Here is a 16,625-nt window from a genome sequence, read left to right as displayed (position 1 = left end):
AGGATTGGAAAATGGGCTGCAGAGCTCAATGAATTTTGTATTGAATATGTTCATAGATCTTCGATTCAGTCCCAGGCGTTAGTAGACTTCATTGCTGACTGGACGCCAGGGGCTCAGGGGGAAGAAACAAATAAAGACGCCGAAGCATGGACAGTGTTTTGCGATGGGTCTTGGGGAACCTTCGGAGCGGGAGCGGCTGCTGTGTTGGTTTCACCTTCCAAAGTTAAAACTTGTTATGCGGCAAAACTTGATTTTAGTTGCACAAATAACATCGCCGAGTATGAAGCTCTGCTTTTGGGTCTTCGGAAATTAAAGGTGAAAGGGAATTAGGCTTACACCTAGTTCTTATATAATTTTGGTGGTTGAATTGCCCAACACAAATTATTGAACTAACTAGTTTGCTCTAGAATATACGTTCTACAGGTGCCAAAGGTTCATCTACAAACATACTAAATCGACTGTCCAGAATACCGTAGATTATTCCGGACAGGAGAAGCTTTTTGGAAAAACAGGCCAAGCGCGGACCGTCCGGGCCCTTGCGGCGGACCGTCCGCACCACCAGGATAACCCTCTGACAGAACCAATGCAAAAATCTGAGTCTGCACTATGGACCGTCCGGAGGAGAAGAGCGGACCGTCTGGGACCTCGCGCGGACCGTCCGGCCTCAGGCGCGGACCGTCCGGTAGGTGAGGAACCGAAAAACCCGAAGGTGACGGGTTCGGTAAAATGAATTTTAGTGTCCGCGCGGACCGTCCGGGGTGCACGACCGGACCGTCCGCGCCAGGCTTTATCTGACATCTGACGACGCATTAAATGCAATATAGCCATTGATATAGCCGTTACTGCTGACCGTTGCATTTTTAGCCGTTGATCTACAGGCGCGGACCGTCCGGACCAGGTGGGCGGACCGTCCGCGGTCGGCAGATTGGAGCAACGGCTAGGAAGTGGTTGGGGGCTATAAATACCACCCCAACCACCTCCATTCACTTCATCCAAGTTTTCCAGCTTCCAACCACTATACAAGAGCTAGCATTCATTGCAAAGCACAACAAAAGAGATCAAATCCTCTCCCAACTCCATACAAAGCCTTAGTGACTAGAGAGAGTGATTTGTAGTGTTCATTTGAGCTCTTGCGCTTGGATCGCTTCTTTTTTCTTTGGCTTTCTTTCTTGTGATCAAAACACTCACTTGTAATTGAGGCAAGAGACACCAATCGTGTGGTGGTCCTTGCGGGAACTTTGTGTTCCAAGTGATTGAGAAGAGAAAGCTCACTCGGTCCGAGAGACCGTTTGAGAGAGGGAAGGGTTGAAAGAGACCCGGCCTTTGTGGCCTCCTCAACGGGGAGTAGGTTTGAGAGAACTGAACCTCGGTAAAACAAATCCGCGTGTCTCACTTCATTATTCGCTTGCGATTTGGTTTGCGCCCTCTCTCGCGGACTTGATTATATTTCTAACGCTAACCCGACTTGTAGTTGTGTTTATTTTTGAGAATTTCAGTTTCGCCCTATTCACCCCCCCTCTAGGCGACTTTCAATTGGTATCGGAGCCCGGTGCTTCATTAGAGCCTAACCGCTCGAAGTGATGTCGGGAGATCACGCCAAGAAGGAGATGGAGACCGGCGAAAAGCCCACTACAAGCCACGGGAGCACTTCATCGGAAGAGTCCCGCACCAAGAGGAAGGAGAAGAAGAACTCCTCCAAAGGGAAGGGGAAGAAATCTTCTTCTCACCACAAAGAGAAGAAGGAGAAATCTTCTTCCCACAAGCCGCATCGGAAAGGGGACAAGCACAAGAGGATGAGGAAAGTAGTCTACTACGAGACCGACACTTCATCAACATCAACCTCCAGCTCCGATGCGCCCTCCGTAACTTCTAAACGCCAAGAGCGTAAAAAGTTTAGTAAGATCCCCTTACACTATCCTCGTACATCTAGACATACTCCATTACTTTCCGTTCCATTAGGCAAACCGCCAACCTTTGACGGTGAAGATTATGCTAGGTGGAGTGATTTAATGAAATTTCATCTAACCTCACTCCACAAAAGTATATGGAATGTTGTTGAGTTTGGAGCACAGGTACCATCCATCGGGGATGAGGATTATGATGAGGACGAGGTAGCCCAAATCGAGCACTTCAACTCTCAAGCTACAACCATACTCCTTGCTTCTCTAAGTAAGGAGGAATACAACAAGGTGCAAGGGTTTAAGTGTGCAAAGGAAATTTGGGACCTACTCAAGACCGCGCACGAGGGTGATGAACTCACCAAGATCACCAAGCGGGAAACGATCGAGGGGGAGCTCGGTCGCTTCCGTCTTCGCCAAGGGGAGGAGCCACAAGACATGTACAACCGGCTTAAGACCTTGGTGAACCAAGTGCGCAACCTCGGAAGCAAGAAGTGGGATGACCACGAGGTGGTTAAGGTTATTCTAAGATCTCTCATTTTCCTTAACCCCACTCAAGTTCAATTAATTCGTGGTAATCCCAGATACACACTAATGACTCCCGAGGAAGTAATCGGGAATTTTGTGAGCTTTGAATGTATGATTAAAGGCTCAAAGAAGATCAACGAGCTTGACGAACCCTCCACGTCCGAAGCGCAACCAGTGGCATTTAAGGCGACGGAGGAGAAGAAGGAGGAGTCTACACCAAGTAGACAACCAATTGACGCCTCCAAGCTCGACAATGAGGAGATGGCTTTAATCATCAAAAGCTTTCGCCAAATCCTCAAGCAACGGAAGGGGAAGGACTACAAATCCCGTTCCAAGAAGGTTTGCTACAAGTGTGGTAAGCCCGGTCATTTCATTGCAAAATGTCCTATATCTAGTGACAGTGACAGGGGGAACGACAAGAAGGGAAAGAGGAGAGAAAAGAAGAGGTACTACAAGAAGAAGGGCGGCGATGCCCATGTTTGCCGGGAGTGGGACTCGGACGAGAGCTCCACCGACTCCTCCTCCGACGACGAGGACGCCGCCAACATCGCCGTCACCAAGGGACTCCTCTTCCCCAACGTCGGCCACAAGTGCCTCATGGCAAAGGACGGCAAAAGGAAGAAGGTTAAATCTAAATCCTCCACTAAATATGAATCCTCTAGTGATGATAATGCTAGTGATGAGGAAAATAATTTGCATACCCTTTTTGCCGACCTTAACATGGAACAAAAGGAAAAACTAAATGAGCTAATTAGTGCCATCCATGAAAAGGATGACCTCTTGGACTCCCAAGAGGACTTCCTAATCAAGGAAAATAAAAAGCATGTTAAGGTTAAAAATGCTTATGCTCTAGAGGTAGAAAAATGTGAGAAATTATCTAGTGAGCTAAGTACTTGCCATGACACTATTGCCAACCTTAGAAATGAAAATGCTAGTTTAAATGCTAAGGTTGATTCACATGTTTGTAATGTTTCAATTCCCGATCTTAGAAATGATAATGATGATTTGCATGCTAAGATTAAGGAATTGAATGATTCTCTTGCTAGCCTTAGAATAGAAAATGAAAATTTGATTGCTAAGGCTAAAGATTTTGATGTTTGCAATGCTATTATTTCCGACCTTAGAACTAAGAATGATATGTTGCATGCTAAGGTTGTTGAATTAAAGTCTTGCAAACCCTCTACATCTAATGTTGAGCATGTTTCTATTTGTACTAGATGTAGAGATGTTGATATCAATGCTATTTATGATCACATGGCTTTAATTAAACAACAAAATGATCATATAGCATTATTAGATGCTAAAATTGCTGAGCATAACTTAGAAAATGAAAAGTTTAAATTTGCTAGAAGTATGCTCTATAATGGGAGACGCCCTGGCATTAAGGATGGCATTGGCTTCCAAAGGGGAGACAATGTCAAGCTTAATGCTCCCCCTAAGAACTTGTCTAACTTTGTTAAGGGCAAGGCTCCCATGCCTCAGGATAACGAGGGTTACATTTTATACCCTGCCGGTTATCCTGAGAGCAAGATTAGGAAAATTCATTCTAGGAAGTCTCACTCTGGCCCTAATCATGCGTTTATGTATAAGGGTGAGACATCAAGATCTAGGCAATCAACCCATGCCAAGTTGCCTAGAAAGAAGATTTCTAATGCATCAAATGATCATGCTATTTCATTTAAAACTTTTGATGCTTCTTACGTGCTTACTAGCAAATCCGGCAAAGTAGTTGCCAAGTTTGTTGGGGGCAAACACAAGGGCTCCAAGACTTGTGTTTGGGTACCCAAAGTTCTTGTTTCTAATGCCAAAGGACCCAAAACCGTTTGGGTACCTATAATCAAGAACTAAAATTGTTTTGTAGGTTTATGCATCCGGAGGCTCAAGTTGGATACTCGATAGCGGGTGCACAAACCACATGACAGGGGAGAAGAAGATGTTCTCCTCATATGAGAAAAACCAAGATCCCCAACGAGCTATCACATTCGGGGATGGAAATCAAGGTTTGGTCAAAGGATTGGGTAAAATTGCTATATCACCTGACCATACTATTTCCAATGTTTTTCTTGTAGATTCTTTAGATTACAATTTGCTTTCCGTATCCCAATTATGTCAAATGGGCTACAACTGTCTATTTACTGATGTAGGTGTCACTGTCTTTAGAAGAAGTGATGATTCAATAGCATTTAAGGGAGTGTTAGAGGGTCAGCTATACTAGGTAGATTTTGATAGAGCTGAACTCGACACTTGCTTGGTTGCTAAGACTAACTTGGGTTGGCTCTGGCACCGTCGACTAGCCCATGTTGGAATGAAGAATCTTCATAAGCTTCTAAAGGGAGAACACATTTTAGGACTAACCAATGTTTATTTTGAGAAAGACAGGATTTGTAGCGCATGCCAAGCTGGGAAGCAAGTTGGCACTCATCATCCACACAAGAACATCATGACTAGTGACAGGCCACTGGAGCTCCTACACATGGACCTATTCGGCCCGATCGCTTACATAAGCATCGGCGGGAGTAAGTACTGTCTAGTTATTGTGGATGATTATTCTCGCTTCACTTGGGTGTTCTTTTGCAGGAAAAATCTCATACCCAACAGACCTTAAAGGGATTCTTGAGACGAGCTCAAAATGAGTTCGGCTTAAGGATCAAGAAAATTAGAAGCGACAACGGGACGGAGTTCAAGAACTCTCAAATTGAAGGCTTTCTTGAGGAGGAGGGCATCAAGCATGAGTTCTCTTCTCCCTACACTCCACAACAAAATGGTGTAGTGGAGAGGAAGAATCGAACTCTATTGGACATGGCAAGAACCATGCTTGATGAGTACAAGACACCGGATCGGTTTTGGGCCGAGGCGGTCAACACCGCCTGCTACGCCATAAACCGGTTATATCTACATCGAATCCTCAAAAAGACATCCTATGAACTCCTAACCGGTAAAAAGCCAAATATTTCATATTTTAGAGTTTTTGGTAGCAAATGCTTTATTCTTGTCAAAAGAGGTAGAAAATCTAAATTTGCTCCTAAAACTGTAGAAGGTTTTTTACTAGGATATGACTCAAACACAAGGGCATATAGGGTCTTTAACAAGTCCTCAGGACTTGTTGAAGTTTCTTGTGACGTTGTGTTTGATGAGACTAACGGCAATGATCAAGGGGGAGATGAGCCACCTGCACAAGATCAACCATCCTCCTCAACGCAAGCATCTCCACCAACCCAAAATGAGGACGAGGCTCAAGTTGATAAAGGAGAAGATCCAAGAGATGAGCCACCTCAAGATGACGGCAATGATCAAGGGGGAGATGCAAATGATGAAGACAAGGAGGATGAAGAACCAAGGCCGCCACACCCAAGAGTCCACCAAGCAATCCAACGAGATCACCCCGTCGACACCATCCTCGGCGACATTTATAAGGGGGTAACCACTCGATCTCGTGTTGCACATTTTTGTGAGCATTACTCTTTTGTTTCCTCTATTGAGCCACACAGGGTAGAGGAAGCACTCCAAGATGCGGATTGGGTGATGGCGATGCAAGAGGAGCTCAACAACTTCACGAGGAACGAGGTATGGCATTTGGTTCCACGTCCTAACCAAAATGTTGTAGCAACCAAGTGGGTCTTCCGCAACAAACAAGATGAGCATGGTGTGGTGACAAGGAACAAAGCTCGACTCGTGGCCAAGGGGTATTCACAAGTCGAAGGTTTGGATTTCGGTGAAACCTATGCACCCGTAGCTAGGCTTGAGTCAATTCGCATATTATTAGCCTATGCTACTTACCATGGCTTCAAGCTTTATCAAATGGACGTGAAGAGTGCCTTCCTCAATGGACCAATCAAGGAGGAGGTCTATGTTGAGCAACCTCCCGGCTTTGAAGACAGTGAGTATCCTAACCATGTCTATAAGCTCTCTAAGGCGCTTTATGGGCTCAAGCAAGCCCCAAGAGCATGGTATGAATGCCTTAGAGATTTCCTTATCACTAATGGCTTCAAAGTCGGAAAAGCCGATCCTACTTTGTTCACTAAAACTCTTGCAAATGATTTGTTTGTATGCCAAATTTATGTTGATGATATTATATTTGGGTCTACTAACGAATCTACATGTGAGGAATTTAGTAGGATCATGACACAAAAGTTCGAGATGTCTATGATGGGGGAGTTGAAATATTTCTTAGGATTTCAAGTCAAGCAACTCCAAGAAGGCACCTTCATTATCCAAACAAAGTACACTCAAGACATTCTAACCAAGTTTGGAATGAAAGATGCCAAACCCATCAAGACACCCATGGGAACCAATGGGCATCTCGACCTCGACACGGGAGGTAAGTCCGTGGATCAAAAGGTATACCGGTCGATGATAGGTTCTTTACTCTATTTATGTGCTTCTCGACCGGACATTATGCTTTCCGTTTGCATGTGTGCAAGATTCCAATCCGACCCTAAGGAATCCCACCTTACGGCCGTAAAACGAATCTTGAGATATCTGGCTTATACTCCTAAGTTTGGGCTTTGGTACCCTCGGGGATCCACTTTTGATTTAATTGGTTATTCGGATGCCGATTGGGCGGGGTGTAAGATTAATAGAAAGAGCACATCGGGGACTTGTCAGTTCTTGGGAAGATCCTTGGTGTCTTGGGCTTCAAAGAAACAAAATTCGGTCGCTCTTTCAACCGCCGAAGCCGAGTACATTGCCGCAGGTCATTGTTGCGCGCAATTGCTTTGGATGAGGCAAACCCTGCGGGACTACGGTTACAAATTAACCAAAGTCCCTTTGCTATGTGATAATGAGAGTGCAATCAAGATGGCGGATAATCCCGTCAAGCATAGCCGCACTAAACACATAGCCATTCGGTATCATTTTCTTAGGGATCACCAACAAAAGGGAGATATCGAGATTTCTTACATTAATACTAAAGATCAATTAGCCGATATCTTTACCAAGCCTCTTGATGAACAAACTTTTAATAAACTTAGGCATGAGCTAAATATTCTTGATTCTAGGAATTTCTTTTGTTGACTTGCACATATAGCTCATTTATATACCTTTGATCATGTCTCTTTCATATGCTATGACTAATGTGTTTTCAAGTCTATTTCAAACCAAGTCATAGGTGTATTGAAAGGGAATTTGGAGTCTTCGGCGAAGACAAAGGCTTCCACTACGTAACTCATCCTTCGCCGTCACTCCAAACAACCCTCCATTCTTGGGGGAGAAAGCATGAGCACCAAGCAAAAGGACTCCATCTTTGGTATAATCTTCACTCATTTGTTTTGACCAAAGAGGGAGAATGTAACTCAAGGGCTCTAATGATTCCGTTTTTGGCGATTCATGCCAAAGGGGGAGAAAATATGAGCCCAAAGCAAAAGGACCGCACCACCACCAAATTCAAAAACTTAGTTTTTCAAAGAGTATTTTTATTTGGTATCCTATTGTGTTCTAAAGGGGGAGAAAGTAGTTTTTCAAAAAAAAAAGATATATCAAAACCCTCTTGAACACTAAGAGGAGGATCTCATTTAGGGGGAGTTTTGTTTAATCAAGGAAAAGCATTTGAAACAAGGGAAAAATTTCAAATCTTGAAAATGCTTCGCAAAATCTTATTCATTTACCTTTGACTATTTTTGCAAAAGACCTTTGAAAAGGATTTACAAAAGAATTTGTAAAAACAAAACATGTGGTGCAAGCGTGGTCCAAAATGTTAAAAACAAAAAAACAATCCATGCATATCTAGTAAGTAACATTTATTGGCTCAATTCCAAGCAACCTTTGCACTTACATTATGCAAACTAGTTCAATTATGCACTTCTATATTTGCTTTGGTTTGTGTTGGCATCAATCACCAAAAAGGGGGAGATTGAAAGGGAATTAGGCTTACACCTAGTTCTTATATAATTTTGGTGGTTGAATTGCCCAACACAAATTATTGAACTAACTAGTTTGCTCTAGAATATACGTTCTACAGGTGCCAAAGGTTCATCTACAAACATACTAAATCGACTGTCCAGAATACCGTAGATTATTCCGGACAGGAGAAGCTTTTTGGAAAAACAGGCCAAGCGCGGACCGACCGGGCCCTTGCGGCGGACCGTCCGCACCACCAGGATAACCCTCTGACAGAACCAATGCTAAAATCTGAGTCTGCACTATGGACCGTCCGGAGGAGAAGAGCGGACCGTCTGGGACCTCGCGCGGACCGTCCGGCCTCAGGCGCGGACCGTCCGGTAGGTGAGGAACCGAAAAACCCGAAGGTGACGGGTTCGGTAAAATGAATTTTAGCGTCCGCGCGGACCGTCCGGGGTGCACGACCGGACCGTCCGCGCCAGGCTTTATCTGACATCTGACGACGCATTAAATGCAATATAGCCGTTGATATAGCCGTTACTACTGACCGTTGCATTTTCAACCGTTGATCTATAGGCGCGGACCGTCCGGACCAGGCGGGCGGACCGTCCGCGGTCGGCAGATTGGAGCAACGGCTAGGAAGTGGTTGGGGGCTATAAATACCACCCCAACCACCTCCATTCACTTCATCCAAGTTTTCCAGCTTCCAACCACTATACAAGAGCTAGCATTCATTGCAAAGCACAACAAAAGAGATCAAATCCTCTCCCAACTCCATACAAAGCCTTAGTGACTAGAGAGAGTGATTTGTAGTGTTCATTTGAGCTCTTGCGCTTGGATCGCTTCTTTTTTCTTTGGCTTTCTTTCTTGTGATCAAAACACTCACTTGTAATTGAGGCAAGAGACACCAATCGTGTGGTGGTCCTTGCGGGAACTTTGTGTTCCAAGTGATTGAGAAGAGAAAGCTCACTCGGTCCGAGAGACCGTTTGAGAGAGGGAAGGGTTGAAAGAGACCCGACCTTTGTGGCCTCCTCAACGGGGAGTAGGTTTGAGAGAACCGAACCTCGGTAAAACAAATCCGTGTGTCTCACTTCATTATTCGCTTGCGATTTGGTTTGCGCCCTCTCTCGCGGACTTGATTATATTTCTAACGCTAACCCGACTTGTAGTTGTGTTTATTTTTGAGAATTTCAGTTTCGCCCTATTCACCCCCCCTCTAGGCGACTTTCAAAAGGCAATGGGAATCAGAAGGGCTATCCTTAAAACTGATTCCCAAGTTATTTCTGGTCATATTGACAAAAGTTACAAAGCAAGAGACCCGAAGCTTGAAAAGTATCTAGATACAGTCCGAAGGATTGAGGCTTCCTTCGAAGGTTTCTCTGTCAAAAATATTCCTCGTGGAGAAAATGAATACGCTGATCTATTGGCTAAGTCAGCAGCCCAAGGGCTGCCTGTACCTTCGGAAGTATTTTTTGAAACAATAAAAGCACCTTCGGTCGAGCTTCTTGAAAGATCAATCCTTAACATATCCCCTGTTTATAGTGAAGATTGGAGAACTGAGATCATCTCTTTCCTTCAGGGTAATTTTCTTTCAGATGACGAAGCTTATAACAGGAGAATAGAAGCAAGAGCTCGACCATATGTTATAATAGAAGGGGAGTTATACAAGCGCGGGGTCTGTTCCCCACTGCTCAAGTGCTTATCTAGATCCGAAGGTATAGAATTAATGAAGGACATACATGCAGGTCTGTGTGGATCTCACATTGGATCTAGGCCTTTGCTTGGAAAGGTTTTTCGCCAAGGATTTTATTGGCCAAAGGCAGCTTCGGACGCGGCGGATTTGGTCCAAAAGTGCGAAGGTTGTCAGAAATGTGCAAGAGATCAAAAACAACCTTCGTCTTTAACTCAGCTAATACAACCCACTTGGCCTTTGCAAAGGTGGGGTCTGGATTTGCTAGGTCCATTACCACCAGCACAGGGGAACTTAAGATACGTGGTGGTAGCAGTGGAATATTTTTCCAAATGGATTGAGGCGAAGCCCTTAGCCACAATAACTTCGTTTACTATTCAAAAGTTTTTCTGGCAAAACATTGTTTGTCGCTTCGGAGTGCCGAAGGCTATCACTGTGGACAATGGGACACAGTTTGATTCTGAAGCCTTCAGAGAATTTTGTAATCAAATCGGCACGAAGATCCATTTTGCATCAGTCCGACACCCAGAATCAAATGGACTTGTTGAAAGAGCCAATGGGATCATAATGACAGGAATAATGAAGTCAATCTTCAATCAGCCGAGGGGAAAGTAGCCAGACGAGTTAATCAAAGTAGTGTGGAGTCATAACACAACCATCTCAAGATCAACAGGCTTTACACCCTTCAAACTATTGTTTGGTGACGAAGCAATAACCCCAGAAGAGGCTAAAACATGATCAATAAGGACAGTAGCTTCAGCAGAGGGCGAACACGAAGCTGATTGCTCCGTAGAAAAAGATGCTATTGAAGGGATCAGACTCCAAGCTGTGGAAAACATCAATAAATATCAAGCTGAAACAATAAAATGGTGTGATAGAAAGGTCAAGTTGAAGAACATTGAACCAGGACACCTGGTACTTCGAAGAGTGGCTAACCCTGAAACAGTAGGCAAATTACAGCTGAAGTGGGAAGGCCCTTTTTTGGTAGTATCTTCGTCAAGACCTGGTTCCTACAGGTTGAAGGACTTGGACGGCAATGACATTCCTAGATCGTGGAATGCGGATGAGCTTCGGAGATATTATGTTTAGTTTGATGTAATTTTTTATATTCTTTTTTGTGGCACCCTTTTCCTTTCCAAAGGGGGAGAAAGGTTTTTAATGGGGCCACAACATGTAATTTTTCTTTTCCTTATTTCAATTCTATAAGAGCGATATCCCCCAAAAATGTAAATGTAAAAGCTGAGAACGCACCCTCGAGTGCAAAAAGAAAGAAAAGAAAACAGGGAGAAGCTCAAAAGTCGTTCCTAAGGGAATGCAGAGCTTACAGCGAAAAATAAACGCTGATTCCGCCGAAAGTAAAAGGCGAAGAAGCTCCTAAGGGAGGCTTACAGCGAAAAATAAACGCTGATTCCGCCGAAAGTAAAAGGCGAAGAAGCTCCTAAGGGAGGCTTACAGCGAAAAGTCAACGCTGATACACCGAAAAGTAAACGGTGAAGCCGAAAAGTAAACGGCAAAAAGATTTTTATCATTCTTGAGAGAACGAAGGACCGTGATTATGGTTTTTTGAGCATGTGCTCTAATATTCATTTGCACATAGCATATCATCATGTCATTTGCATTCATGAACATTCATTTAGACATATATAGAATCATCATCATGCTACACAAAAAAGATAGGTGCTTCAGAAAAAAGAGAGGGGAAAAAGATTCGAAGGAAAAATTTTCTATGCTTCGTTGTGTACGAAAAGAAGGGAAGGTGTTTTTCGCCTTCGGCTCAAAAAAGAAGTTTCGTCCACAGCAAAGCAGACTGGATGCGATTAAAGAAGACAGAATATATTACAAGGTATGTACAAATTTACATAAGTTACTTCATATCTATATTACAAAAGTTTCTCCAAGAATTTTTGCAGGAAAGCACATTATAAACAATTTTAAGCTTCAGCTAAGGCTTCGTCTTCAGTTTTGTCAAACTTCAGCACTGTCAATCTTCAGCTTCGTCATCCTGCATATATCAAGCAGCACAGTAAGAAAGGTGCAAATTTCAAAGGAGAGGGTAAAAGTAACAAGTATAAGTTTTTTACCGGCTTAAGATGGCTTCGAGCTTCGTCGCCTGCCATTTTCTGCCTGCCATTTACCCAGATCTAGGTCATGAATCTATTACCGATGCTTCTGGCTAAGCTTGGGATATCTAACAAATCTGAAGCTGACAGGCTGAAGTTTGGTCTGTTCATAGTGTTTCCATGTGTGCAGCCAGCCTTCAAAAAAGCAGCAGTTGTGCCCCGAGAAGCTACCAGGGCGCAGAAGTCAGCATGCCCACCAATAACTTCGTCAAGGGCGTCAACTTCGCCTTCAATATGTTCTAATGTTTTTGGCAGGTTTTCAGCTGAAGGTGTAAATTTCGAAGAACTAGCTCCGACAGAGTGAAACACGTCCTTCAGCCGCTGCACACACCGGGCGCCGAAGCTTAAGCATTTCTCCTGAAGTTCTATAAAGGATTTCTGTAAATTTGAGTATTTGTCCACTTCAGCCTTCAGGCTTGCTTCGAAACATTTCCTTTCTTGCTCGAATTTTTCTGACTGAAGGAGCAGTTCATTCTTTAATTTGTCATTTTCAAGTTGGGCTTCAGCCAAAGAGCCTTCCATGGTCTGAATAACAAAATCCTTCTTTTCTAATGTACCTTCGTGCTCTTTGACCATGAGTTCAAGATCTTGAATTGCGAAGTCTTTCTTTTTCAGATTGGCTTCGTGATTCTCAACTTTTTCAGCCAAATCTTGAATGACAGCTTTGTTTTTCTCTTCCTCCAGATCTTGTTGCATCTTCAGAACCTTACTTAATAATATACTCTGTCGAAATGACCTTCGTTAGAACATGACCCAAAAGTTAATAATAATAGTAATAAAATAACAAAAATATTTGTTACCTTGAAGTTGGCATAAAGCAAGCTTCCGGCGATGTGGTGTCGTTGGTAACGACACAAGTCCGCTTCCAGCTTCGGCAAGCCAATGCTTTTGGAAAGGGTTCTGACAATTTTGGCCTCGGTGCGGTTCCGAAGGCATCTTAGTTTCCCTTCGTTGACCCCACCAAAAAGCATAGCCCCTGATTTGTATCCACAAGATATGGCATATTTTTTCAACTCCTCTTTTTCGGCGTCTGATAATTCTTGTCCGAGCAAATCTTGAAAGTTGAAATCTTCTTCTTCTGAAATTTCTTTAATTTGCTCTTTCCCCTTCTCAGTTGCCGTATTCACTGTAGCCACGGTAGCTTCCTCTTCAGCCATTTTTAGGAGTATATTGTCAATAGCCTCAATTGTGGTTTCTAGGTCCGACTCTTCGGTGGCCTCGACTTCGGCCCCGGTAGCTTCGGCTCCGCCCATTTCAGCTTCAGCTCTGCCCATTTCAGCTTCAGCGGTTTTCATTCCAGAAGCTTCGGCTTCGGCAGTTTCAGCAAAAACAATTTTTGACACCGTTGCCGGTGGCGGCGTCTGATGGATTACGTCTGTTACTTGAATAATTCTCCGCTTTTTCGGCTTCACAGGACTTTTTGTTGCCGAAGCTGCCTTGTCCCTCTGAAAAAACTTCGTCAGTTCCAATGCCAGCGGACTTAGCCTGATAGGCAAGGGTTCAGTCATTACCTTCATAATCTCTTCTACTTCAATAGCAGAAGGAGAAGCAGGAGTATTGTGGCGGAACCGCCCGAATTATTCCAACTTAAGTGCCTAAGTCCCGCCTTAGAGGCTAGACCACACTTAAATAGGAATAACCCGTCAGTCCCTCGGATCTAGTCCGATAAAGCCACTTATCCAGGATCGAATACCACTAGCTCACACGAAGGTGAGGCACAGAGAAATACAATAAAACATAATACCACAAATTTAATAAGTATCATTAGTGATTACATTATCGGAGTTTCAGAAATAATAACCATAAATTTTAATGCAGCGGAAATAACTATCGGAGAAAACCGAGTATCATGGCGAAGCCTGGCCACGCTACTCCTCCTGGTCCTCTCCTGCGGAAGCAATAACCCTCTCGACCGTCTATCCCGGCGGCAGGGATGAAGGCCAAGTCACACCAACAACCAATCATCCTAAGAAGTACCTGCAAAAATTATGCCACAAGCAAGGCTGAGTATACTAATACTCAGCTAGACTTACCCGGTGTGAGGAGTCTACTCCTCTACCTCTAGACATGCAGCTGTTTGGCTGTGGGGTTTGGTTGCCAAAAGCACTAGCTGAGTTTGTAATCAAGTTTTAGCTTTGTCAAGTTTAAGTGTGACTCTCTTAAGGCTAAAAGTGTACTATCTACTCATACATGGTATCAAACATATTTAGCAATCAACATCTTGTGTCAACTCATCACATTTCCACTTGTTACTCAATGTAGCAGCATGGATCAAGCAGTCTCATTAGCTGCGAGAAGCAGACGATTTGAATCGAGTTTTTAAACCTTGCAAGGTAAACCTAAACACACGATGTGGCGAGGCACTCCGTCCCCACACACATCAACCGTCCCCATCGATTCCCCGTCAGCAGAGAGGGGCTCACCGCCTTGGCGTACAATGCCCCACTGACACCGACTGCCGTCGTGCAGTGACCGCACTTGTACCCACCATAACCGGAATGGGAGACAACGTCTCAGGTCGCATGAGGAGGGCAAACTGCTGCCAGGTTCACTCAGGTACTAGGCTTACCGATTTACCATATTTCTCGGTATGCGTTTAGTACGTTCAAACGCTTGACTCACGGTACCACACCATAATCCTTTTTCAACTTTTATCCTGTAGACAACCAATCCCCATGGATTGTTGTCCACATACCAACATCATTATGATATGAAAGTGAGTACAACAATTTCCTAACCTCGCGCGAGTGCTGGAAAAATCACTCGACTTCTACCGAGATCCCTAATTAGTAAAGCAGCTACTCGACCTAGCATACTAGTATTCATCTCAACAGGAATCCTGAGTTCATGCAACTAGGGTTTCAGTCAACTCCTACACTTAAGTGCACAGTACAAGCCTACAAACAATAAGTGTAGTAAAATAGCATAAATAAACGGTTATGCATAAAACCGGGGCTTGCCTTTAATTTAACACTTAGATAGTGTTTGCTGGGGGAGGTACTCGCTTGGCGAGCATCCACTGGTTATGTCTATCATTCTTCAGGTCGTCCACCAACTGCATCTTGGGGTTGACACCACATCACTTGCACGATCGGCATCTCTCGGTCCTAAATGAGATGCAAGATGCATATGTATGAATATAATGAAAAGTTATCACGAGATATATCAAGACACATGGTAGCGAGCTAGACACGAAATTTTTAAGACACCGTAAACAACCATATGCTAGCATTAGCTATCTACACTTCATCGAGCTCACCGTATCAATACCACTGGAATGGACGACGATTACTACCTATAATTAACCAACACAACATGACATCACACGTATGAATATTTATTTAACTTGCTACGGCTTTTCCTTAGTTCTTCTATCAATCACACAAAACACCCCAAACAACGTAAGTTGAAATAGGACCTAGGCATCAATGTCTATGAAACTCCTATATCACAATCAACTACAGCAAGAAACATACAAAACATGACACACGTGCATTATTAAGCTTAGTCATGGCAAGTCTACATTACTTAAGAGCAAACCACACATTTTTAGCGACAAGGGGGAACTAAACAATCAAAAGCGCACTAGCAGAATTTTTGGACAGCAATACAACAGCCAATTGTTTCAGTCATAACTCACAAGATATTTACTCAAAAATAGTAAACTAGGACTTTCTAGAAATCTTGAAAAGTGAACTGCAACTTTGGTATTTTTACCTCAACATGATTCAACACTTAACAAGGTTAAAACGTGATAATACAACAGCGCTGTCCAGATTTGGACAGATTCAGACTTGTGACTTTAAAAATTCATAACTGAAGATTCAGACATCCAAATAAAGTGATCTTAGACTTTCTAGAAATCTAATTAAAGTTCTACAAATTATTTATAAACATCTCTGGCTGGTTTAACATGTATCAAGGGTGAAATACACTATGAAGGCTGTACTGTCCAGAACTGGACAGATTCAGTCTTCAGACTTTAAACATCCATAACTTAATCTTCAGACCACCAAAAATAGTGATCCAAGACTTTTTGGAGAGCTTGGCAATTGCACTACATAACTTTTATAATCACCAAAAAGTGATTCTATGCTTAACTGAATCAAACAACGCAGTTTTCAAAATCTGTTCTGACGGTGGACAGAACACAGCAACCAAGTTGTAAAATTCATAATTCTTAAATCGTCAGGCCTTTAGTTATGAAATTTTAACACAAGCAAGATAAGAAAAGAATCTACAACTTTCTTATAATCTACAAGGACTGATTCAAACATTAACTTAATCAAACAGTGTAGTTTCTGAAATCTGTACAGAAATTGGACAGATTCAGTCACTGAATTTGTAAAAAGCATAACTCCTAAACTGTCAGACCTATGGCTGTCAAATTTTAACACCAGCAAGATAATAAAGTTATCTACCACTTTTCTATAGCACATATCTACAGAAAACACAATTTAGTTCATCAAACATACAGCACAACTAAAACAGCGCGTGCAGTCCAAAACAGCAATCAATAAATTTCAGCTCCTATATAATTCAAGAATTAGTTGT

Source organism: Zea mays, chromosome 10 (assembly GCF_902167145.1).
Source record: "Zea mays cultivar B73 chromosome 10, Zm-B73-REFERENCE-NAM-5.0, whole genome shotgun sequence".
Lineage (NCBI taxonomy): Eukaryota > Viridiplantae > Streptophyta > Magnoliopsida > Poales > Poaceae > Zea > Zea mays.
This window is presented reverse-complemented; position numbering follows the sequence as displayed.